This window comes from Thermobia domestica, chromosome 10 (assembly GCF_964235325.1).
Source record: "Thermobia domestica chromosome 10, izTheDome1.hap1.1, whole genome shotgun sequence".
Classification (NCBI taxonomy): domain Eukaryota; kingdom Metazoa; phylum Arthropoda; class Insecta; order Zygentoma; family Lepismatidae; genus Thermobia; species Thermobia domestica.
Window position 1 is genome coordinate 92,468,604 of NC_137463.1, and position 27,005 is coordinate 92,495,608.

Genomic DNA, 27,005 nt, shown 5'->3' on the forward strand with positions numbered 1-27,005 from the left:
CCTGAATTTGGGCTCTCATTACTATTGCCTCTATTGTCTCTCCGTTGCTGTCCTCGTGTGTAAGGGACATTCCTTCTATTATTCCTACGAGGATGTGTGTCTACCCTCTCAGAGGACACTTGCAACATATTCATATTTCTACAAGGAGGAAATCTATCTCGGTCGTAATGAGTTGCCTGTACTTCGTTCACAATCGCGAGTAAATCTGTAAGAGATTGTGGTTTCGAAGCCACTAAGGTCCTAAATATATATACTGGAAGTTTTCTCGGTAAGAGTTTCAATAAGCAAGATTCGTCTACAGGAGGATCCAATATTGAATTTTGATGTAGGATGTTCAACAGAAAATCAGAAGGATTTTTATGAACCTTATTGTCGAATTGAACTGTTAACAAATTAGCTCTTAGTGTAGCCAATCGTTCCTGACTTAAGTACGTTTCTCTAAATTTAATCACAAACTCTTCATACGTAACAATTTTCTGACGCATGACTTTGAACCACGAAAGTGCTGGCCCTTTTAACGTTCTACTAATGAATGGCAAACGTGCTTCATTCGGTACACCTGTTAATGCGAAGTAATTGTCTAAGTCTAGCAAAAAGTTATATGTTTGGGGTTCGTCCTCTGTACCTTGATAATTTGGTAGACTTAGATCACGATGAATAAAAGGGTTGATGACTGTCGACAACTGTGCTGTCTGATTATCGAGTGGTGAAACAGAGGATGCAGGTAGTGCTATACTCGGCAAAATTGATTCATTAGGAATAGTACGTGAACATGAGGGCATAGCCTGTTCTGGTGGAATGCTAGTGTGTGAGGAGACTTCTACGCGATTTGACTCAATGATATTTAATCTGGCAGAAATCATTTCTTCTATGGCCTCTACTTTTCCAGTTATTCTCAAATCTACACTCTCAATAGTGTTTCTTAATTCATCCGTTACATTCGCGTGTACAGAAATTATGTCACTTAATTTTGTCTCTACTTCTGCCCGATTTCTTTCAACATGACCAATAATATTATCACCTTGCTCTTCTAAAGATCCTATCTTATTTCCTAGATCATTTCTAACTTCTTCTAAAACTTCAGAATCTTCTAAATCTGGTCTAAATTTTCAGAAACTTGATTTACTGTTACATTTAATTGTTGTACGGTGTTCTCTATATCGTTATGTAGTTGTTGCTCTGTATTTTGTAGTGACCTACTCAGCCTAGATTCAAGATCTTTCTGTGAATGTTCTAAATCCCTTCTTGTATTTCTCAGTTCTTCATTTGTATCTTCTAGCTTACTAGACAATGCACTAATTTTACTATCTAACTCCTGGTGAGTTTGTGCTAGTTTAGAGTCCAACTCTTGCACCTCTTTCCTAATTTCGGTTTTCAGTTCACGCTGTAACTCTTGTTGAGATCTATCTATCCTACTATTTAATTCTTGCTGAGATTTATCAATTTTGTTATTTAATTCTTGCTGCATTTGCATCAAGAATTGCAACACTGGGTCTGATGAACTAGTTGTGTTTCCTATCCCATCTGTCTCATTACCTACTTCTATGTTTTCGTCTCTCACTTGAATTTCATCTCCCTGATCTACTTCTGTAGATGACATACTTTGCGCTTGTTTTAAATCTCTAAGTTCTTCATTCATCTTTCTGCTTTTCAGCCTAGTCAACACCATCAATTCTAATTAATCTAATGAATTCACTAATAAAAAGGAAAGAATCTCTATTTTATCTAAATGTTATCTCTATAAAATTATCTCCCCCCTTCAAGTTTACAACTTCTCAAGTATTATATATAAACACATTTCTACACACATATTACTTTTATATCAATTATGTTTTGGAAAGCATTTGGGACAAAATAAATACATTACACGAGAATTTTACTAATCTTTAAGTAATCACACACTCGGTTATATGCTAGGATGTGAACAACAGTGCGTAACCTGCACACTTCTTGCCAAACACGTAGGGTGTTAAAACATTTAAGTAAAGAAATGATCAACGTGGTTAAGCTCTCACACATGGACGCCAAAATTATGTGATTGTACTGCGCCTTTGCCTGTAATCCTAGCATATAATATTGCTACTACGCTAGGTGCCAAACTAATGTGTAAAATAACTATGCACACAAGCGTAGTAATTGCCCCACGCTGGGCGCCAAAATAATGTGGAGTGCAGGGAAGGAAAAGAGAAATCTCTGTATGAAACTCATATGTAAATCTCTCTCTTACTACCCCTTTACTTACAGGAATGTTGTATCATCCAAATTTAAAGAAAATCAAAAGATATGCCAAATAAAATAATAGAAATTACTGAAATTTAGATAAAAGTCGGTAGAGCTAAGATTAAAAAAATTAATATATATATAATTTCTATAATGCCCTTCCTGTAAGTGTGAGTTCCTTATTTAAAGTCCTGTAGCCCCTTTCGGACTTTCTTTGATATGTGGACTTACGCATGAGTTATCTGCCACCTTGGTTTATCAAAGAATAGGTGTGTGATTACCTTACTAGTTTCGAACATCTGATATTAAAGAGCATGGAATCCAGCAAACCTGCAAGAAACAAACAAATTATTCTGGTACTTACCATACCAGCCGAAATTCCGTTAGGGAAGTTGATAACTCCATGTAGTTTAATAAACACTTTTATTATAAACACAGCACTTAATCACTTAAATCACAACACTAAATTGATATCGATATAAGATATGCTCACAGTTGAACTAAAATAATTTAAAAAAAACTCTTATGATTTTTTTTATCACTAGTTCATAGTTAATAATATGTATTTGTATCTATTGCACAGTTCATCTTCTTTAATTTCCAGGTAGGTGTGTCCGTTACTTCAAAGCATTAATCACAATTTTAGTGTCTATTCTTTCATGTTGATAGTATTCTTTTAAAACGGTTTCCGTAGCATCCTAAGGTAGATTAAGTCCTTGGTACCTGATTATAACTGAGTCCACCACTGTGTAACCACTTCAAACTTGGTTATAGTTGCATTTCTATCTCTCTCTATCTATATATTTTAATGGTTTGTTGCTGCATACGTAAGATATATGTATTCGTTTCCAGTGTTGTCCGATTGGATCTAAAAATGCATATAGTCTAGAAAACTGACACAGTTTATTTAACTTATTTTGAACACCAATGGTGCAACTTATCGCACTTAATTAAGTTCACTTTTAAAATAAATATATGCACCTATCTTCCATTGCAACTAACACCGTTGAATATATAGTGTTCAGGAAAATAACTATTTTCACACGAGCAGCAACTTCACAGACTCGATCTAAACGCCAACTGCCTTATTCTTCTCCAGATTTTCGGTTTTGTAAAAGGGGTTTGACGCACAAGAGTCGTGCTTCTCCTCAAAGCTACTGGCTTTTCAATATAGATAACCTTTTCTATTGTCTATCTAACTGCTAACGGAACTTTGCAAGGAAGTATGCTTATTTTTATTTACATTGACTTTATACGCAAACAATTCACTTCTTATAGATTGTCACCTAATTTCGAATCAAGCACTAAAATCTGCATTCTTTGGCCTTTCATTAGATACCAAATATGTTATAGTCCCCTTCTGATATAACCTTAAAATTTTGCATTTAAAATAGGCCGGTTAATATGTTTTCCACCACCTGACATGTTCTTTTCTTATGTGTGTCTAGTCACTGGAGCCCTCTAGCGGAAAGAATTCATAATGTCGCGGACAACCATAATAGTTCGGAGTTTTCTGCTTCCGCGTGACAATTTTACAAATTATTGATTATAGAATGAAATTAAACATACATCTACTTTACTTACAAGTATATACATATCTTTGCTACCATATACATACGTATGTGGTATGGAGTTGTCATCCTCTATTAACTTTATTTGAAACAATTTCTTAGGGTAAGGATTCCCAGTTCCGTCTGTCCCCAGCAGAAAGCCAAAACTCCACCCTCCAATACCAGATAGCACTTGTTTTTTTTTTCTCACGGCTAAAAGAAAGTTTTATGATATGATATACGGAAGGACGGAAAAGGTAAAACAAACAATAAGGGTACGCGTAGCTTTCCAATACATAATTGACTCTTAAACACACTAATTCTTACATATTTTAATTATTATTATTATTTGATATTACAAACTGCTTCGTCTGGTAAGCCTGGACCGAATTCACAGCCTGTTTTGATAGATTCACTACGCCAGCTCGAATTCTTGTGAAATCGGCGGTCAACCCAAGATTTTAACACATCATTGTCCTTCTGTTTTTATATCTATGTGTTAAATTTTGACAATAGACAAATATCCGTCTTTCTGTCGCCTTTTCGGTAGTGTTACAACTCAGGGTGTTTTATGTTTTTTTTTTTTTAGCTCTATACAGTATTCTTATAGCTGCTTAACAGAAATAAAACAGAAATTTTTAGTTTCAACTCACAATATAGTTGGCTAGGCTGACCAAGCATAGGTGACTGACCTTTTGGAGCTTCGTTGTCTTCTACAAGTTTGCCTTAAGAAAAATCTAACTCACTAGAGTCTATCTTTCTATATATGAAATCCAATATTTATAGTCACATTCTCGATATAAACTATAATATTACCAATACTTAGGAAATAAAAATAAATATGATTCTAAGTTAATTAATAATATAAATAATATATGAAAATAAAGAAAAAAAACATTTCCATTTTGATATGCAAATTAATGATAACATTTAAATATACTACTATATAAACTTTATTTATAAAACTAATGTGAGGCTGCGTCGTACAATACACACACACAAAAAAAAAGGTTGGTCCTACCTTTCGTGGTCGGCGCTGTTCTTACCACACACACACACACACACACACACAGGTCTTCGCGGTTGCTGGGTTGATATCCCCCTGACGACACTTCCGGATGCTGGATGGCCACTAAGGAGAATCGCTGGGCCTTCATTTCTATCTGTATGAGGCGACGAACCCTGGACCTTCCTTCTTCACTGTCGTGATCCACTTGGCAATTATTTTCCTCGCTAAGCGTGTTGGAACTAGGGATGGGCAAAACCGGTTTTTATAAAAACCGAAAACCGGTTTCTATAAAAACCGACATTTCGGTTTTCTCCAAAACCGGTTCGGTTTTTCACCGAAACTGGTTTCGGTGAAAACTTTTGGAAAACACATAAAACTATTTCTGTGGAAATGGATTTGGTTTCCGGAGAACAACGAAACACCATTCTGGTCAGAAATAGAACAATTTTTTTTAAAAAAACCGGAATCGGTTTTGAAGAAAACCGAAACCGGATCAGGTGAAAAAACCGAACCGGTTTTGAAGAAAACCGAAACCGGTTTCGGTGAAAAATCAAAACCGGTTTTTTGAACATTTTCAAAAACCGGTTTCGGTTTTTCGAAAATCCGAAAACCGAAAAAACGGTTTTTGTGCCCACCACTAGTTGGAACTAGAGCACTCCTGGTCACCACACTTCACTAACACCATTTTGTTATCGCGAGTATATGTGTGTTGCAGAAAATGTTTTTCAAAAGTGTCTATGAATTTAAGTTACGTGCATGAGCCATGATTATGTTTCCGTTTCAGTACTGTGATAACTAAGTTTCAATAGAATGTAGCGAGAGAGTTGCGTTTTTCTTAACTCCAAACACAATATGTAATGTACAAAAATATGTAAATAACTTGATTTTGTTATAAGTTTGTTGCTCGCTAGAGAGCTGAGTGGCTAATTCAGTCCGTGTTGTGGAGTTTGGACACTGCAGCTATGTGTTTACTTAGCCTGCCATAATTGTTACTTATATGTGTGTGAAACTTCTACGTGGGGGTGTATGACTGAAATCGAATTTTGCGTAATTGTGCACTCATAGATGGGTTCAGACTGACTAGAAGTTTGTAGTTATAAATTTTCCTGGTGATTTGGATCCGCATATAACCTATTTTTTCTGAATTTTTCTTCTTTCTGGTTCGTTCAGTTTTTTTTTGTTCTTTTTTTTTCGTTTTGGATTTTATTTAAGGTATGCTCCCATTAACGGTGGTCTAGCGTTTGTTTTCGAGATACGTGCTTTTCGAAATAGATAGCAATTGTTACACTTTAGGTGTTTAATTTTCATGCCGATTGCTAGAATGTCACGGTAGGAATTTTGAAACACAAGGTTTATCATTTTTCTAAAAGAAAATGTCGGAACGCTTTATGCGGTTTAGCACCTTTCCAAAGCAAACTGTAGGGACATTTCATTGGAGAGGAAGAGGAATATTCCAGCCTTTCTTTTTCCATAATAATGTAATATAACTCTTTCTATAGTGAAGAGCGAATCACATGTATCTAATATATCAAAGGAAAATAGACAATTTAAATCTTATAGGCCTATAAAACATAATAAAAATATGATCAATTTGAATAATATGTAGCATACGTATAAACATATATGTTAGGGACCTAAATACATGCAAAGTTTAAAAAAAGGAAATAGTTAATTATCCAAATACTTTAATACAATTTTGGTTGTAGTAATAGTACCGTTTGGTGTTGTCAATTGTTTCAGCAGCTGCCACTCCCAAGTCTACTGGTGCTACACATACTGTATTTGAAAGTATATTTCTGATTTCTGGTTGCTGCCTTGAGAAGTCGATTTTAACAATTGTAAAATAAGCTTAGACATACTGCTATCTGTCTACCGCTACTGTGAGACTTCCTCTCATTTTGATGGCTCTATATAATAATGTGTTCCAATATAATAATAATAATAATAATAATAATAATAATAATAATAATAATAATAATAATAATAATAATAATAATAATAATAATAATAATAATAATAATAAACTTCATCAATAAATATGAAAGTCGGTATATTTTAAAATCTCGACAAATCGGGACGTGGGATATTTTCTCCAAAATCGGGACGGGTGCCAACCCTTGCAATCAATTTTTCTTTTTCTTTTTCAATGATTCATCATAGTTTTTATTATTAGAGCTCCTTTGTGGCTAAGCGGTTAACGTACGCGCCTTTGGCGTGGGAGACCTGGGTTTGATTCTCGGTGGGAGCTCATCTGGTTCAGATTCCACATTAATCAGTAGGTCTCGTCTCGTATAGCCCCGCTGCTGAAAGGGAAGCTAAACTCAAAAATATCCAATCCAATCCGTCTTTTATTACTGGGTCAAGTTTTCAAATAGCATTTCTTCCTTAATTTACAACTGTCGGTCACTTTTCCTATGCCTAAAACTGTCGGTCTCTTTTCCTATACCTATTTTTCGGAGTAATCTTTCCGAGTTTTCTCTATAAATGCTTTAATTAGGCACTTTTCTGTTTGTTAGACTCGTATCTTGTCTTACAACTAAAATCTCAAGTACTTACACACTAACTAGAGCTCTAATATTGTGTACAGATGCGTAAACCCGATGACAATACTAAATTTTCTGTAGCTTATCGGTTTACTGTAAAATCAATAAAATTTGAAGAAAAAAATCGAGCGCCTGGCGCTTATACAACCCATTATCACAGAAGTTTTGTTGGTTGCAGGCGACTAGGTGCTCTGTTGACTTCATGTCAACAAGTTCGAGCAGTTTGCTAATGTTTTTGGGGAGGGTTATTGATAAAAGTTTAGAAAAATGCACTCGAAAGCAGGGGCGGATCCAGGGGGAAACTTTTTTATTTTATATATAAATAAAATATATAGTTTATTTTTGACGCTCTTAAAAGTAGCTCTAAGTAGCAGTATTACAACCCACCGCCCCCCCAGAAGTCCGCCCTGTTTCCGCCCCTGCTCGAAAGGATATTTTGTTTTCGTGGAGTAAAATGAAGAAATGGAACCTTTATTTATTTTTTTAATGGATATTAAGGAAATGGTTTGCTCACCCCATATGGTTACTCTGTCACATTTCTTTATTTTATCCCACCAAAAAATCCCCGTTTTGGTTAATTTTATGTCATAGAACTATTGTTTTTAGGATATTTATTTATACTTTTCTTGCACTAAATATAACTTATAGTAATGGAAAACTTACCATGATGGAAATAAATTCGTTTGATTGATTCTGTTAAGAGCGTGTTTTGTTGTATATACTTTGTTAGAAACGTCTGTATGTAATATGTGTGGTAATTTTATTGCATGTTTGCATGTGTGGTCTGCTAATACGACAGGGAAAAAATACAAAGATTAGCACTGGAAACGTGTCTTGATTTTTTTTTTTTTTTTTTTTTACTTCAGTACTTACGTGATGACAACCTTGTCTTCTTTGAGACTAAGTAATTTTTCGAAGAAGTAAGATGTATATGTATAAATCAAAAATTTTACTAGTACCTAGTGTAGGATGAAATACATATGTTATAAATTAGGAAAAATGTTTTTTCAAGGTTTTTCTCAACATGTTTTCTTGAACATAACAAAATAAAAAGGTAAAGTGGGATTGAAGTAATAGACGCGTCAAGAGGAACATTTTTTAAACATCTTTTGACAGCACGACTTTTTGTTTGTTTATTTTTAGATTTTTTTTTAATTCTCTTGTCTCTGTGGTGAGTGATCTGTTCGTTTTTTGACCTTGACAAGGTGTACATGCCCTCCGGAATGAACTCTAGGAACGACCACTCCCGGGGCAGGCATTACATATTTGCCGCCCCATTGGACATCCCTCCTCCACTGCAACCCAATGAGAGGGAAAGTGCTTAGGTAGTCCTGCATGACGCTCACACGCCACTTACACTCAAAAGAAAGAAAAAAAATAAAGAAAAGTAATAACCGCTGTGGTACACTACGCACAAGACAGGCATCTTCAATTCTACATCAGCTACTTTGACAAGCTGCACGAGACTTGCATTAGGTGTTCAGGTAGGCTCCTTTCTTTCTAACGTGCACTTCCTCATTTATAAATATTATTTAAGTCGTCATATTTCTCAATAGTTTAAAATATGATAAAGTATAAGGACATCAAGTGCTGTATGGTAAGGAGGGCTCATGTTGATACACTTACCGGGTTCGACTCTCGACAGGGAGGTTATCGTTTCTGTTCATTCGTCTCTATGCACGTCGTTGAGTTCAATTATTGATAGTGAATTCGAATCTAGTTTAGATTGCTCATTTGGAATTAACATGTTTTCAACATTTTCTTGGAGCTCCCTCGTGACTAAGCAGTTAGCGTACACTCCTTTGTCGTGGAAGACATGGGTTCGATTCCCGGAGGGAGCTCATGTAGTTCGGATCCACGTTAAGCTGTAGGTCCACGTCTCATATAGCCTCGCTGCTGAGAGACGCTGAACTGGAATCAAGTAAACTCAACATTTTCTTGGATTACATCAAGCGAATGCTAGGATGATAGTTGATATTTGTTCGACGCTACCTCTACTCAGACATAGTAATTTCCGAAAAAAAAAAAAAAAAAAAAGGAAGACACTTAGAGAGTGTCCAGTCGGTGAGAACATTTACTCTTTAAATTTCCAGGAACTACATATATTTCAGAGTCTTTGAATAACATACAATACAGTATAGACGAATGACAGGTGAATCTAACACTTTACACCGCAAGTATCCTCTCTTCTTACACAAAAGAAGGAAAAAGAAAATAAAAATTTTACTCACTGCAGATAGGCGATTCCTCGAACTCTTCTGAGAAAGCTAGTGCCTTCAACACTAAGACAGGAGAGACAGATATTTTTTCGGGAGGAGGGGGAAGGTAACTTCAGTTTATTGTGCACTCATGACTGCTTAGTTTTGAACATACACAGGGTGTATATTTGTCTAAACAAACAACTAAAAGTTTTAGGGAGGTGAGTCCCCTTTGTCTCCCTTTTATAGCTACGAACCTGCTTCAGTTACTTTTCCGTTTCGAAGCTGTATGCTTCAGGTGCAGTAAAACATCAGATCAATATTTTGATGCATGCATTATAAATCATCTCTGCTCCAAAATAACCTGTTTCAATTTCGTTGTCTATCATTCAATGATTGTGTCTATGATGAGGATACACCAAGTCATTGTGTAAGGTCATCTCACACCGAAGAGTTTTTTTTTTTTTTCCCCACGACAATGACTCGCCTTCAAAAGAGCGTCATGCCATAGGATGTTCTTACTGTCTCTGTCCCTCGATATATGTAGTCCCTGATTCGATTCTTGGTGGATGATACTTGCATTGGATACAAACCCAAATACTGGCTTGACACTGCTTTAGGCAGAAGTTTCCTGAATTATGTAGCGTCGTTACTGAAAAGGATATAAATCTAAAACTCCAATCACTCAACATTGTAAAGCAGATAGTTTCAAAATGACTGAGAGGAAAACATCAGAATGGTTGACAGCAATGTAGAAGATTAGTGTCTGTATGTCTCTAGGTAGAGGGTGAGGAGCAAAACTCATATAGCACAGATCACTAGGATTTTGTTTGAAGTTGCCGCCTTCTTAATATGAATAAATACCATTGTAGAAAATTTAAAAATTTAGACAGTGAAGTGAATAGTCAATATTTAACTGGAAGTGGGAAAACAAAATATCGATATATGTAGAAATAGAATAATATTTATTTCCTTACTCACCAACGTGAGACTACAGCTGAAGAAAAGTATATATATATATATATATATATATACATAAAGCTGGCCCGACAAAATTTGCAATCCCGGGTCATGGCCTATGCGTAAATACGGCCCAATGCCTATTCGTAAACATGCAAATCTACAGCAGGATCAAAGCACGGAACTGTAATAAAATTAATTTTATACCGAAATGTGGCAAATAAATTCTTAGGTCTAAATCTCTCCTAAATGCACATAAATTTAAAGGGTGAATACCGTTAATACAGTGCTTGATCCAGTTTCCTAGATCTCGGAGCGGAAGGGGAAAATCTAAAGCTCTAACGGAGACCATATTCATCACTTTTTAAAGTTCTGCTTTAGTTATAAGATAAAAATATAGGGATTCTACATCTTTTGGGGTGTCCCCTCGTAACATATCTAGATAAAACACTGGTTAATGTAATGAATATAAGCCTCATGCACAGCGTATTGTAATAAAGTGTTTTTAATGCATTGTTTACGATAGCTTTAGATTTTTGGAAACAAAGATTAAAAAAATAAATAAATATTTAATTTTACGTTCCAGAGTGGTAGCCGGTGATAAAGAAAAATCAATGAAGTCTGTTTTTTTTTATTTTAAAAAAATGGAAAAAATAATGGAATAAAAAGTAAATGTATACAGGTACTCTAATCGGTTGGTTGTTGATTCCAAGTTTAGGATTCCGTCTAACACCGAGTCTACCTGAGACGAAGACCTATAGCTTAATATGGGATCCTAACCACATTACTCTTCTCTGGAACAAGTACTTGTCAGTTAGCATAATAATCGTACGTTAGTTGAGAATCTAATCTACAAGGCTTTACAGTAAGGATTACTCCTGTAGTACAGTCAACCTTCTCACAATCTGATTATTTTTTTTAACGATTAAGGAAAGTAAATAACACTATAGAATCCATTTCGGTAGCACACTAGATGAAATCTTGCGTTATTTTGGATCATATATATATGAAATGTGACCTTGTGAAAACCTTATTAAAGTATCGTCTAGCATCCTTTCTCACACTTCAATGAGACATTTAGCAAGATCTGGTATTCAAAGTGTACAGTGAAGGAAGATAACTTGCATATCATAATATTACGTGATTTGATCCTTCATGAAGACGATAATACAAAGTGAGTGTAAGCCGGTGGTTGCCAGTGGCAATAGCCGAGTGGTCTTGGGCGCTCGGCTTCAGATCACTAGGCATAATCCATCGTGGGTTCGAGTCCTAACGAAGAACATGGGCGTTTTAATACATTGAATCACAGATGGGCATTTTTGCAAACCCTCACTCACTCTCACCCTCAATCAATTCCCTCACGCTCACCCTCAGCCACTGTTACACTCAACAGACTCCCTCACACACTCTCAGTTACCCTCACCCTCAGTCGACTCACACTCAACCTCAGCCACCCTCATTCTCAATCGACTCCCTCACACTCACCCTCAATCGAATCCCTTACACACCATCAGTCGACCCCCTCACACTAATCATCAACCACCCTCACCCTCCATCGACCCCGTCACACACCCTCAACCACCCTCACCCTCAATCGTCTCCCTCACATTCACCTTCAGCCACCCTCACCCTCAATCGAGTCCCTCACACATCCTCACTCATCTTCTACAAATGAGAGTCAGAGCGGTCCTCCTGAGGCCAAAATGATGAGGGTGCCCATCTCTGCATTGAATGCCATGTGAATGACATTTCATACACATGGCGTCTTGTTTTTGGGTCGCGTGTATGCTATTCCATACGCAATCAATATCTTTAATCTGAGTCTTGTATATGAAAATTCATACACAGTTCCAGCAAAATTATATGACCGTTAAAGAGCCGTGACGTACAACTAAAATGTCAACAATTGGCTCAGTTGTACTTCTTTTGATATTGATTCTACGAATATTCATTTCCTTCACAGTGGCTCAGGAATAATGGCGTAGAAGAGACAAATCTTCAATTAAATGGTGGAAGACAATGTGTTAAACTCTACTTGAAGTTGTGCTCGTTCGCTGTCATGTTGGATTGAGTAGAGTATTGAAAGTAGATTAATTAAAAGACCACAGAGACAGGATTTTTTTCAGAAAATGTTGTCGAAGAGGCAAAATAAAAATGAGAGGGAGCTGCACTGTAATACAACGCATTAGTTAGTGTGTTCCCTATACAAGAGTGACAATAATAGCAGCTTAATGTATTTAATCTCCGAGGAAGGGGGGAGGAGAAGACGGTTAGCCAATTCCAGGCATGGAAAGCTCTCCGGAAGTATGTCTGGAAGAAATACTGCATGGAGACAATGTACTCAAAAACAAATAAATATTTTTTTAAAAAAAGTTATTAGCACTCTTGTTCGACATTGGAGAGAATACCGGGAGAACTATTGATAAGTGTAAGCAATAGTTCTCAGTCTTTATTAATTGATGAAATACTTTACTGTGAGCCCCCAATATCGTGACACGCTTATTTGATTTCTTATATTAATAATGTGAGTAATTAATAAATAATAGTCTAAGACTATAAGTTTCTATGAAGTAGTGACTCTATGTAATACCGAGCATAGTTTCTGCTGCTGTACAGAGTTGGCGTGGGTCAATAAAAACTTGACCCACGACCCACTGACCCACCACCCACCATGACCCACTCTGACCCACCACCCACCGTGACCCACCACTCTCATCCACTTTGACCTACTTTGACTCACCAAAATCCATCGTCATCAACTCTGAACACGATCCACGGCCTCTTCTGAACTGACTAAAGAGTTTACACTTGTAATAAAACAAGACTGTGAAATTGTCACTAATCGGAGTTTGAATTTCTAGTCAATCGCTCAAGCACCACTCTGTTGCAATAACGGTGGATTTGACCTTTACGATATAAAATGGTAAAGTGTTTGTCAGTGAGGAAATTGAAACAGTTCGAGGTGGGAGGAAATTAGTGTGAGCCTAAAATATACTTGTACTAAGAGAGTATTCTTCCAAGTGTTAATTTCTGAACGCATTCCACAAGAAACTTCTATTCGCAGGAAAATACCCCTGTACAATATGGAAAAGGTTATGGTTTCTCAGTTCACAATATTTCACAGTTCTGACCCACTCCGTCTCTGCTACTGTAGGCGTTGGCTGGTACAGTCTGTCTCAAAATTATTTTTAAAAAAAGTAATTATGAAATGCTTCGTGATTTTTAAATTCTAAAATTCAGCAACCCACCCTACGGGACTGTGTGACACACCGGTTGGGAACTTCTGCCTGTAAATACGATCACTGTGTGACTTCCACTTCCTTTCACTATCATTATCAGATATAATTTCAGGGGTGGCCCGGGATAAATTTCTCCATCGGAGCTATGAAATCCCTCTTCACAGGGACGATATCTCTGATCGTGCTCAATATGAATTACCAGTATTTTTCAGTACTGTTTACCCTCCGTATATTAATATTCCCCCGCAGGAAATATTTTGGAACCATCATTGATTATTATTGTTCTTGGTGGTTACTAATTCAGGTGAAGACTCCCTTTGGAAACCAGAGATGTCCAAACTCGCGTATTCCGGCTCAATATGCCACGATCTAAATAGCAGAGTGCGAGTTCTGTAAGTAGAAAACGAGCCAGAGCCCGAGTCCTCTTTATCGAGTGCGAGTCTCAATGAGATTAGTAAGCAATATATCAAGGAAGCGTGAGTCGAGTTCGAACGAATGTGTACCTCAAGCATGAGTCCAAATGAGTATCTATTCCAAAATGGCAATCTCTGTCGCAGACTGCATGTGAAAATTTGTTCTGTCTTTGAGATTGGAAAGGTATATGGCCTATTTAATTAAAAACTGAACTTGCTCTTGGTACGACCAATGAAGGTCTATGGTTGGTCAGATGACTGTTTGTTAGTTGATATATATATAGCCCGAACATTCATTCCCAAAGCTGTGATTTCTGGCTTTCAGGATCGAAGTTCGCTAACTCTTAATTAAAGTACCTCTCCAACCGCATCAGAATGCAGAGTCAACATCGAATTGAACTGGGGATTGTGCTCACTGTAAGTACCCAGACTAATCATTCAACTATGCATTATTAAAAGCAAACTGATCAAACAGACATGAATCGTTGTGCAAATAAAAATGAAAAATATGAAGGTGAAATATATAATCAAGGCGTTACAAAGGCTGGAGTAAATCTTAATAAATAAATAAATAAATAAATCAAAATCTTAAGAAAATTGACGAAAATATGATTTAAATTCGATCTATTAAGAGTGCCTCCCCTCATTCGTCTAATGAATTAAAATAATCAACCAGATTAATAGATCTATAGAATATCACCTGATTTCTACAGACTTTTCTGTTAGACTATAACCGTAATGAGGTCACGCTATATGAATCTATTTGAATTTTTTGTTTAAAATTTCTGTAGAGCTGTCAATATGAGTTACGGTTGTATAAAAGTAGAAGATGCCTCTTTTCTCGAATTATTATCATATTATCTAAATGCTTGAGAACCATTTTTCTTCTACTATTTTGATCCAAGAGAACAAAATACTATATAAAAGCCTGATCAAAACGAAATGTTTAAGTTTTACGTCCCACTTTATGCTGGCTACGCTAAAGGAGACGGTGATGATGAGAAACAAATGAAATGGTGGAAGGAAGTAGAAGGAAACGGGAAAACTCCGCGAAAAACCACGCACACGATGTTTGTCCACCACAGAGCTCACTTGGCGCGAGCTGGGATCGAATCATGCACCAGAGGCGAACGCTTTACCACTGAGCCACAGCGGCCCACAAAAACCTGGTTAAGTATCTGAATTATTTCCCCAATATCCAGACATGGCTTGTAATAATTGTTCTGTAACTAGATTTCGAAATGTGGATTTAAAGCGGATAGTATTATAGTACTATTATACTTCAGTCTAAGTTGGCCATTCTTGATTCAACAGAAAATATTTAAGGCACATGGTTCCGTTGGGAGAACATTGAATTTTAAACTGTAGGTCTACGTCTCACACAGCCTCGGTGCTGCAACAGAATGCTAAACTTCAATAACCAAACAAACTATTTAACTTGTACAATCAACTTAGCAGATTTTACTGTATAATTTCTAGCACTTCTTTTTACTAAGATAATCAGCTGCAAAACTTGTTTGTTCTGAAGACTTACGAATCCACTCTTTTGCAAACTTTAAATCTACATATGTTTTGTGTAATAGAAAATAGATCATCTAAACTTTACGATAGATGCTTGAAAACACCCCGCATATAACAGGTATGTCATAGCATATTTCTCAACTTTTGTTCAACATTTTTGTGCCGCGTTTCACGACAAAGAAATCATCTTACTCATCGGGTATTTCCTGTTCTACGTTGTACTGACAGCTTTAGAAAACACAACAAAAGACTTGAAGATTTTGCCTTCTCCGTATAGTTGAGACAAGAACAGGTGTCTGGTTTACAAATAATTCAAGAAGTTGAAAGAATTTCAGTTAATTTTGATTCTTCTTTCCTCATATGATATGACACTCGCAAGAAATATAGAGGGTGGCTCATAAATTAGGACAAAATTGCCTTTTCAATGCAGAGGTGAAATACAAACCAAAACTGACACAGACACTGGCGTACACAGAAGTTCGTCAAGAGGAGGTTCCAAGCTCCAAGTTGATATAATTTCAAGTGTTTATATACATATTTTAACATGTTTTAATATATTTTAATATGTTTATATACATATTTAATAACCTGGTAAATGTTTGTTTTTGCATATTTTGCTGAAAGGGGAGGGTTGAATCCCGAAACCCTCCCCCTTACGTACGCTACTGGACATAGGTAACATGATTTATTTATGTGAATAGGCATAGTGTTCATGTATGCAAGAAATGCCTACAAAAGATGCTCAAAGTGGTTTTCATTTTATAGGATGATAAGTTCACACCTTTGAACACTGAAGTACAAGTTTCGTCAAATTTCTCAGTGTCGGTGCATGAGGAACTTCCCCTTCCAAGTTCAACTTGGTCTGTTCAAATATTTTATTGAGTTTCGAAATACGCATTTTTGCGAGATAACGGCGTATGTTTGGAAACCGATCCACACATAAATTGAACACCACTGTTGTTATGGTCATGTTTCCACCATTCTTGGAGTTTGCTCCTCAAGTAACATCAGCTAACTAGCACTTACAACAGCACGACTTACACAAACAAACAACAAACTTTCTGACACAAGAGTTCCATGCCCATCACTCACAGTGTCAATTGAATTATGGAAACCACTGTTCTAGTTACTATGCTAGTCAAATCAGTATCTAATAACTCCTAGTACTAACTAACTTACGTGCTACATAATAATGTGAATGAATATGTATTTCACTCACCTCGTTTCATACAGCAACGGCATGGTCAATGATTTAAAATAAGAAGATATGGAGAACAAACTGTTAATCGATTTTAAATTTTTGACTCAAATAACTTTAAAGTTTTATTATTTATTTTTATTTAGTTTCCTACTTAAGACCTTAGAACTTTGAGTATGAGCGTTGATTTCACAGTCAAGCAGCAGAACTCAATTGTGACCAAATAGTACTTAATCCTTTCTCTCATGAGGAAGACCCAATTTTGTTTCATAGTAGGATTAAATATAATTATAGAATTTGGATTCTACTTTCAACTACAAGTCTCTCAGTCGATTTCAACAGCGTTCGGTAAAATAAGCACTATTGGCGTAGCCAGAGAGGGGATTTTTCCAAGCAGATTTGTGCTGCCTTTATAATTTTCAAGAGAGAATAGGAGAGAAGGAAGTATGATAGCCTTGATAAAATTCGGATTCTAGATTTCAATGAATATACAAATTTATGGTCCCTACGTACCGGAAAAGAGATTTTTTTTTTTTAATTTCTGTTAGTCCGTTCATCCCAATGTATGCATACACGCCTAGAGTTCATACCGTTAAAGGTATCCGATCCAATTTTTTCAGGTGTTCGGTTTACCAAAACTTCTCTTTATATCCGAAAGACAAAAAAATTCGAGGACTACTTGATCAATCATCACCAAATGTTGTCAAAATGTAGAGGGTCAGAAGTTAGGATACGAGTTCGTTTCTAAACACAATATTGAAACCGGAAGTGGTAGAAATTAACTACTTCCTGTTTTAACGTTGGTCCCTGTAGAGCAAAACGATTACAAATAAAGAGACTCCGTTTTTTGCAATCGATTTAGTGTGCCAATAATGCATTATATCGCCATTTTAAATTCTCTACTAAGACTGGAAGTAGTTAAAATCCAGTAGAACTTCCGGTTTCAATGTAGATCTACATAGAGGAAAAACACAAGAGTCCAGTTTTTACGTTGATTGTCATAGACTAAGAAACGGTACCAGATAGCGAGAAACACTGCAATCGTTTAAGCGTCCCAAGAATATATCCCATCTCCAACTAATTCTTCTACTAAAACCGGAAGTGGTGTAAGTCTATTGCCACTTCCGTTTTCAGCAACAATTGAGGAAATAACACGTTATAGAGAAACGAAGGTGTATATTTGACACTGCTACTTGTAAAACATAAGCTCTCTATCAGATTCTCCAGGGGTTTTAGTTTTCTTTTGATGCCTCCATAAATAAGGATAGCTTACTAAAAGGTAAAAACTTGCGCATTTGTCGTAAGCTGCTGTAACATTTTTTTACCTATACTAGTATAGTGAAATAATATGTGTGTATCTGTCTGTCTGTCTGCTATCAAATTTACACGTAGGAAGTAAGAAACGTATGCTTATACCTAAATACATTTTTACTTTCGAGCGACGAAAGGAAAGAAGAGTGAATGTGATCGTGAAAAAAAATGGAATTAGAGATTTCAACTTACTTAGACTCTACACGTTTCATGACCCATACATACAGGAAAAGTGATTTTTCGACGTCTGTTCGTCTGCTCGTCCATTCGTACCAATGTACACTCAACTAGAGGCCATAACTTTGAATATATCTCAACCAAATTTTTATGTTATTCTTCAAACCAAAACTTAAGATTTTTATATTATTCTTCAGGATTTCTTTTTCGAATTTTCTTCCTACCCCTAAAAATAAGAGTAGTTTACTTGAAGGTTAAAAAAAAATGGATGTTCTCAAAAACGGTTCTAACGATTTTCTTTATATTTCGTAACTTAGTTTTCAATAAATAACTCCATCATGTGGTAATTCTACAAGCAGTAATTTTTTCTTGGATGCGAGTTTACTTTCGGACAATTTTCTAAAAACAACTCAAGCGATTTTGTTCATATTTCTAAACAAATGTTTCATTCATAACCTGACAATAAGACATAGCTCCTTTGTCCTGAAAAAATCTACGAAGGGTAGTTTATTCTTTGGGGGTGAGTTTTTCTGGACGATTTTCTCAAAAAAGAACTCATGTTATTTTGTTCATATTTCATAAATAAATACTTCATTATTATTCTTATAATGTTGCGTAAATCACTTCTATGAAAATATCCAGTGATTTATTTGTGAATTTTGTAGAAGGGGGGAATATTTATAAAGAATTGCTACTAAAACATGAAGTTGAATTATTGTACTGTAAAACAGATTGTACGGCCTATGAAAGAGGGAAAATATATTTCCAGGCTGGGAAAACTGAATTAAACCTAGAGACAGGGAAGTCAAAAGTTAGAAGGGGGGAAATTCCCAGGCTTCCCTGGCTACAAATAAATCCCTGAAAATATCTACAAAGGGTAGTTTGCTCTCGGGGTAAGTTTTTTTTATTTAGTAAAATACGTCTCATTCAATTATATTATTTTATAAACAAAAATTTCATCAATAATCCTAGTATATGGTATAAATCATTTCTTATGGAAAAATTTACAAGTAAATTACTTTTGGGGATGAGTTTTCTTTGATTGAAGTTTTCCGAAAACACCAAATAATATTGTTAGTATTTCACAAGAAAACGTTTTATTAATAACTGCAGCACATGATTTTGTTTAAGGAATTGGAGCGAGAAAGTTTAGTGCGATGACCTGTATCTTTTATTCTGTTTGGATTAAGAAAAATGCAATTACAAATATTTAAGAATTTCAGGCTGTGGCAGGATTTTAACGCCAGATTCCTTGATTGGAAAGCAGACGTATTTGGCATTTGAGAGGTTTCAACGGGGAGGAATCAGTTATATAATACCAGATATCTATAACAATAGATACACAGATACCTAATAGCGTGTATCAAATTATATTCAAATTTAAAACATTAAAAAAAAAAAACGTGTCTGCTGCTGTTAGGATTTTAGTGATGAACATGAGAACGCACTATAAATCTTTAAAACGTTGTGAAAAGTGATAGCTGATGCCTATACTAAGATGACATTTATGTTAGTAAACTTCTAACCTACCGACTCGGTCGACTTGCCTCAAGGTCAGAAGACAACATATTTCAGGGAAATGTATACTTTTAATATTATAGATGTACTTAGCTTCATCATAAAAATATAATAGCAACTGATTAAGATGAGCAGCTATAAAAACAGAGCATACGCTTTGTTCAGTCTCATCTATGTTTTAAAGTATCTTTTTTTTTTCTTGCCTTTTATTTCAACCTACCAATTTATGACTAAATTACACGCTCTCAGATATTTTCGGGTGCAATGACATTGCGCAAATTTTTCTAAAGATTAGATCGTTGATAATCTAAGTAATTTATGTCTTATTAACGAGGAGCAGAAAGTGCTGAAATTGCGCAAATTTCCGCCGCGACGTTGCCAACAACAGGATTTAAGGAATTGTGTGAAATTTTGCATCGAAATGAAATGTATAAAGCTATTCCTTTATGAGATATATTTTATTGCATTCTAATATTTACAAAGCAACATACTTATTTACAGAAAATTTCATTTTACAGTTTGAATGCTTGAAATTTAAATCCTACAGCTTTTAAAAATGTCATACGTGCCTTCTCATAGTTTCTCTGCGAATTCCTGAACTCAGCATACTTCCTCATGACAAACTCGCTCCTTTTGACTTCTGCTGGTCTTTGGGCCTTTGAAATTCCTTTTAATATGGACGTTATTTTCATGGCAGTTTCCGTTTGGATCTCTAACAAAGCAGAAATCACCGTATGAATATCAGGAGCAGGGAAGTAAAATTGACTATTATAATGTCTGTGAAAAGCTTCTGGTCCATTTGTCGTCCGACGCATCGTGGATGGTATAGACGCCCACATGACAGGTGGATACCTAAAATTAATAAAATAAAAAGATCCTTAGTTCATGCACACAATTATTGACAATTTATATAAAACACTAAAACATTTATAACACTAGATTCAAGAAATATTTATAGTCTTGGTCCGTAATTTGTTTACAACTATCAAAACCTGCATTTTAATCTACGTCTTACATGAAGACAGAAGAAAATTTCACTATAATTAAGTTGCATTGAGAGAAAATACCATATCAGCACAACCATTAATGTTGTGTTCAAACTAGGACAACAGTTTTTGCAGTATTAAGAGTTATTGAAGCATGTGCTACTATAGATGAAATTCAAAAGGAAGCTACTTACTTGCAACCGTCTTCTATGTAGTTTTCTAGGACGTAATCGGAAAATTTATGCCCTGTATCATCCGGCGTCATTGATATTAGTTGAGTAAAGGCATCTGATACTTCTGTTGGATGTAAATATGGCAACCCAAAAAATGCCTTTATCCATGAACCTGTAAGAAAAGCAATAATAATAATAATAATAATAATAATAATAATAATAATAATAATAATAATAATAATAATAATAATAATAATAATAATTTGTTAGAATAAGCAAGCATTGGGAAAGTAGTGAAATTGATGGATCTTACTGTTGGCTTTATAATTTCTTCATTTCGTACATTATTAGAACAGCAGTTTATTTGCTTTTAAGAATGGTGACTGAATTAAGATTCTTCAGTCAAACAGAATAAGATTCTATTTTCAACTGTATTCTGTATTAATATATAACAAAACAAAGTCCACATGGTATTATTAAATTAATAATAAAGAATAATAGACCATAATAATATCAATAATACCTAGTTCAGATTTTGGATCCATATATGCTTGTCGCAGATCATTGTCGGCTTGAATCCTCCGCCACCATGTTTGTCCCAAATGGAATCTGCAGCCACGAATGTCACAATTTGGAAACACATTCTTGATGGCTTCGTGAGCAGCTGTTTCAAAATCAACGTAAATGATTTTCAAGTCGAATCTACTGTCTAAGTTTCTTATCATCTTCCACATGGCCACATACGTATTCTTGTCTTTCTTCGGCAAAAATGCAAAACATAGAGGTAGATAATATCCATTTTTATATGCATGTATTGTATATAACTGTGTGAAATGCTTAGGAGCATAAGTGAAAGTTCCATCTGCAAATACTTCTAACCCGCTGAACTCACACAGAAAACTGAAAAGAAAATAAGATTAGTGTCAGAAAAGAAAATAGTAAACAAGACTGTAGTGTCATATCGTTAGGTGAAATGCTATGTTACGATATATTTTGTGAGAATCAAAAAAAAAAAAAAAAAAAACTATTTTACTATAATTTGGAAATAAGACGGAAAAAGGAACTTTTCTGTTCAAGCAACTACTTCCTATTCTACTTCTTGATGCTGTAAATGAAACTCATTTCAAAGTTAATGGTTATAAATGAAATTATACTTACTCGATATTTTTCTTACACGTGAAAAGAATTATATTAGCTTCATCATCAACAAAGATGAATCTTTCTCCGTCAATTGCTATATCATCCTGCTTCTGAACCATTTGCTGTATAGCCTCTACGGTGTTTCTGGGTAGACGAGGAGTCACCTTTCTTCGATTTTTATAAATAACGTCTCGGCATCTTTTAATTTCTTTATGATCAAGTGTGTCATGATGTTCCAATTTTGAAACTTCCTGCCTTATAATTTTATTTGGCTTCTCGTTCAATTGTTCAGTGGCTCGTCGCTTACAATTCTCTCTAAGAAAATGCCGTTGAACACCATCTTCATCTTCACAATGATTATGAATATCTTTCCTTTCTAAAACTTCACTTGTATTTTCATCCATTGTTATACTAGCATTACAGCTTTTCTTAGTACATCTGAAAGAAAGGAAATAATAATTAAATCGTATCACGTGTTCTAAACTTACTATTTAAAGAAAAATGTATTCACTATTTCACTGGCAAAAATGTTATATCTTCCATCACCTTTTAACAAAGTATAGGTCCAATTGACTGACATAAATACTAATGCAGGCTTACTTATTCACTTACGAAAGTATAGGACAAATTGCCTGGCATAAATATTAAAATAGGGACTAGACACATATTTTAACAAAATATAGACCCAACTGACTGACATGGATATTAATGTAACTTTCCATTACTTAACAAAGTATAGAAGCAACTGAATGGCATAAATATTAATATAGGTTACATCACTTAACAAAATATAGGTCCAACTTCCCGACATTAATACTAATAGTGTGTTACATCTTTTAACAAAGTATATATGGATCCTATGGTTTATTATATCCGCAATTCGTTCGGGGTTTTAACAGAACCTGAGGAGGTCTGACATACAGTTGCTGGTGACATTTGGGAGAGTGCACAACGGAGAAGAATAAGCTTTGCAGAGAAGAATTGCTGAGATGCATTGCTTTCCTGAAGAAGGTGTTCCAACCACAACCAACATAGATAACATCAGAGATGCATTAAAACAGCAAAACGTACAGTTCACGAACCTCATTCGTGTCCAAACAAAGGAGGGACCAGCACCCATCTTGAGAATGTTTTCAACATTTGCTCTGGCCATATACGTTGAACACGCTTTGCCGACAGTCGGCTAACGGAAACGCTTTGTTATCTCTCTGGGAGTGAAGCAAATACACAGTAATTAAAGAACTGAGGCCCTTTTCAGGCCCACAAACCAATTTCAGGTCCAAAACCTTTCTAATGTACACTGTCCGGTAAATATCTTCAGGATAAAACAGTTGAGAATGCTCTAAGAGCATTGCCAGAACGAACTTTAAAAGAATGGAGAGATCTAGCGGGAAGGATAGCTGTAATTGTTCCTAGATGTAAAGGTAAATCTTTTTATCCGCACCCTCTTCTCTTTCTCGCAAAAATTAACAAAATATCATCTCTTTATGACTTATAGTTCTCGAGATATGACTGCTTAAATATCTAGAAATTCGAACTTTTTTAGTCAGTATCACGGGAACGGTAAGTCATAGAGAGATGATATCAGTGTTAATCCCTAATAGAACATTAAACATTTTCGTACTGATATTAATTGATGGCCAGTTGCACAGTGGCCACCGGTTACTATTTGCTACCAAAATATTTACCACCCTTTTAGATATTGACCAACACCAATATGACCTCTCTATGACTTACGGTTCCTCAAATAATGCTCCTTAAATCTCTGGAAATCGGCCATTTTTGGCCAATATCATGGGAACGGTAATTCATAGAGAGACGATATTGGTCTTAATCAATACCTAAGAGGATGGTAAACACTTTGGTAGCAATATTAATTGGTGGCCATTGGCCAAACCAGAACTCTTTAAGTTCGTTGAAAACCGCGGCGAGACACAACATTCGACATGCTGCTTTAGAATTCTAACTGCATGTAGGAGGTACACGTAGATATAAGTTGCTGCATCACTCAAGGGGGCGAGCTTTCTTGCCAAGGGGCCCTATTTATCTCTAATACACTGACCACTCATTCTTGTAACAATTTATACGATAATACCTAGGTAATATATAACAAATGTTTCTCACAGCACCTAAGAACAACTAAGACGCAAATGCAAATCTAAGTATCATTTATAGAAAGGTGAAAGGATAGTTATTAAGATATGTGGTAGACACACCTGAAATATGTATACAAGTGCTTGTTTCTGATTGGCCAAAACTGGAAGATATAGACAAATCTTTATTTCTGATTGGTCGAACGTCTGTTCACGATATTTCAAGAGAACTTCTAGAAATATTTATATATATTGTTTATTTTATATATGTTTGTTTTCCTTACAGTATTTCAAAACTATTTGCTTTCAATAACTATATTCTTACAGTTTTAATCTTACAGTTAGATATGATACGGAAAATGAATGACTGGGACACATTCCCCAGTCACCCTCTCTAACGACGCCATTGCACACATATAATATAGATGACTGAAAATGCTATTGTTATCCATTACTTTGTATTTTTTTTTTTTTTTGTTAAAACGACTTGCATTTTGGTGACTGTTTTTATTAGTCGATATACTTATGGTAATGATGGCAACGTTGCACAAGATTTTTTTCGCAATTTCCAATTTTGTTGCCTGCTCATTAAGGCTTTATCTGTGTCAACAGATAAGCGTGGGAAAATTTGCGCAATGTCGGTGCACCGATATTTTCCCTTTGAGAATAATGCGACCAATATAATTATGTATTCATAGTCATACGATACAAATTATTTTAAACTCAAGGATTATTCTAAATAAGCAAACGCGGTCGATTACCTGTAGTGTACAAGGTTAGACGTTCCGATTTGTGGTATACAAATACTGTCAGTATATATATATATACACATGTATATATATATATATATATATATATATATATATATATGTGTGTGTGTGTGTGTGTGTGTGTGTGTGTGTTTGTGTGTGTGATCTATACAAGCAATGTCTTGCGCTTAAAAATGTCTAGCTCTTATTGTATAGAAGCAGGTTCAAACATTTTTACATTTACATTGTGTTCCTCTGTATAAACCCTGTATCCGTTTTTTTTTTTTTTTAATCCGTCTTTAAAATCTTTCCTCTGTACGAGTAAAAGAACAGTTCTGAGTTCCAAATAATTTCTAATACGTGTTATTTTATGTGTGTGTGTGAGAGAGAAGGGGAGGGGAAGGAAAGTATAGAGTACGTCAAATTGAGTTTCTGTTACGTTTCTTGTGAAATTTTAGAGTCTCGAATACCGGAAATTGATGTTTATGACAAAACAAGTTACAAGGAAATATGAAGATAAATATTTTAACCCTTCAAGTATACAACAAATAACTGATACAAGGTAGTGGTATTTAATTATGTATATGTAGTTGTTTCGTGGAAATAACATAGCACAGTAATCATTACGTTTGTTTTTTGTAATGCGTGATACTGGTTTCTTGCTAACCTCTGTATTCGAAGAAAAAATGCACAGAATATAAGAAGAACAACTCTCCAACTCTCCTTCTCTCTCTCTCTCTCTCTCTCTCTCTCTCTCTTCTCTCTCTCTCTCTATATATATATATATATATATATATATATATATATATATATATATATATATACACGTGTGTGTGTGTTTATTGTGTTTTGTTAGGGGAAGGTGGGCATCAACGTTTTATGCTATGTCTATACAATACCAGTTTCAATGATGCAAGCTGTAGCACACTGTTTTACAGATTGTTCAATACTCTTTGCTAAAGCCGTACTTATGTTCCTCCGTTCATCATGTGGGCAGAACAAACCTTAGACTTATTTAAGAAATTGGTCAGGAACTTCTCCATTGGATACTAGAAACAAAAATTAGAGAAATTAAATAAAGAGTAATTAGGCTTACAATTATTTGGTCACGATGTTTGGTATAATTATTCAGAAGCTTTTAAAAATCTGTGTATATGTTTTTCTAAAGAACATAAAAATAATGATCGGAAAAAAAGAATGAAACAAGTAAAACACACTGGCGATTCTAAGATTGTCAAAGATAGGTGTCGCTTTTCCTGCAACACCCCCTCTGTTGTTGTACACCTTCCCCCTTAGACTGCGTCATTTTTTCACTGTTTCTAAAGTAGATATAGTGCAGTTTTCACAGATTTGTGTTATAACATAAAGATTTACTAATTCACATTCTGACATTTTGAATGTATAAATTCGGAGTTTATTTGTCCGAAATTTAACTAATATTTGTTCTATTTGCTCTATATGACTGAAATATCCGTTCTTCACACGAAGAGAATAAGTTTTATGGAATATGTTTCAATTCCTTCGCCCCTTATATACACATTTCAATGAATATGAATGTAATTATAAGAACCCATAAGATCGTCCCTTTTTGGCAAATAGGTATTTTAACCTCTTCTTTCCTCAGAATATGCGCTTCAATGAAAGTGATATGATACCAAGGTAGGTGATAAATATTCAAAATATCATTTGAAACCGTTCAGCTGCTTTCAGTTTCCGCTTTACGATCACAAACAAGATGATTTTTATATTTATTTATATTTATAGAAAAAAGATTAGTATCCCAATCAAAAAATTTTTTTAGTAAAAAAAAAGAAAGAAAGAAAATCAAATCCAGTTTGCGTTTGAATAAAACGGAATACCAAGAATAAAACAGAAAACAACATGTCACGATGGCCTAAGACAAATGATAAAAACATAATAAATAAAGAAAACTATTTTATCAAATGAAGTGTTTACAAACATATTCGGTAAAAAAAAAAAATAAATAAACATGTAGGGAAAAGATTT

The 27,005-nt window shown here is 35.1% G+C and overlaps 1 protein-coding gene across 1 annotated transcript in view; it reads left to right on the forward strand.

Annotated features, from left to right (window-relative positions):
- The first annotated feature begins 8,646 nt into the window (after nucleotides 1-8,646).
- Nucleotides 8,647-27,005, forward strand: part of LOC145662030 (uncharacterized) — a 41,793-nt gene continuing 23,434 nt past the window's right edge. Inside the window, exon 1 of the mRNA XM_081727365.1 lies at nucleotides 8,647-8,806. The gene's annotated coding sequence lies outside the window, so the exon portion shown is untranslated. The remainder of the gene's footprint in view (nucleotides 8,807-27,005) is intronic.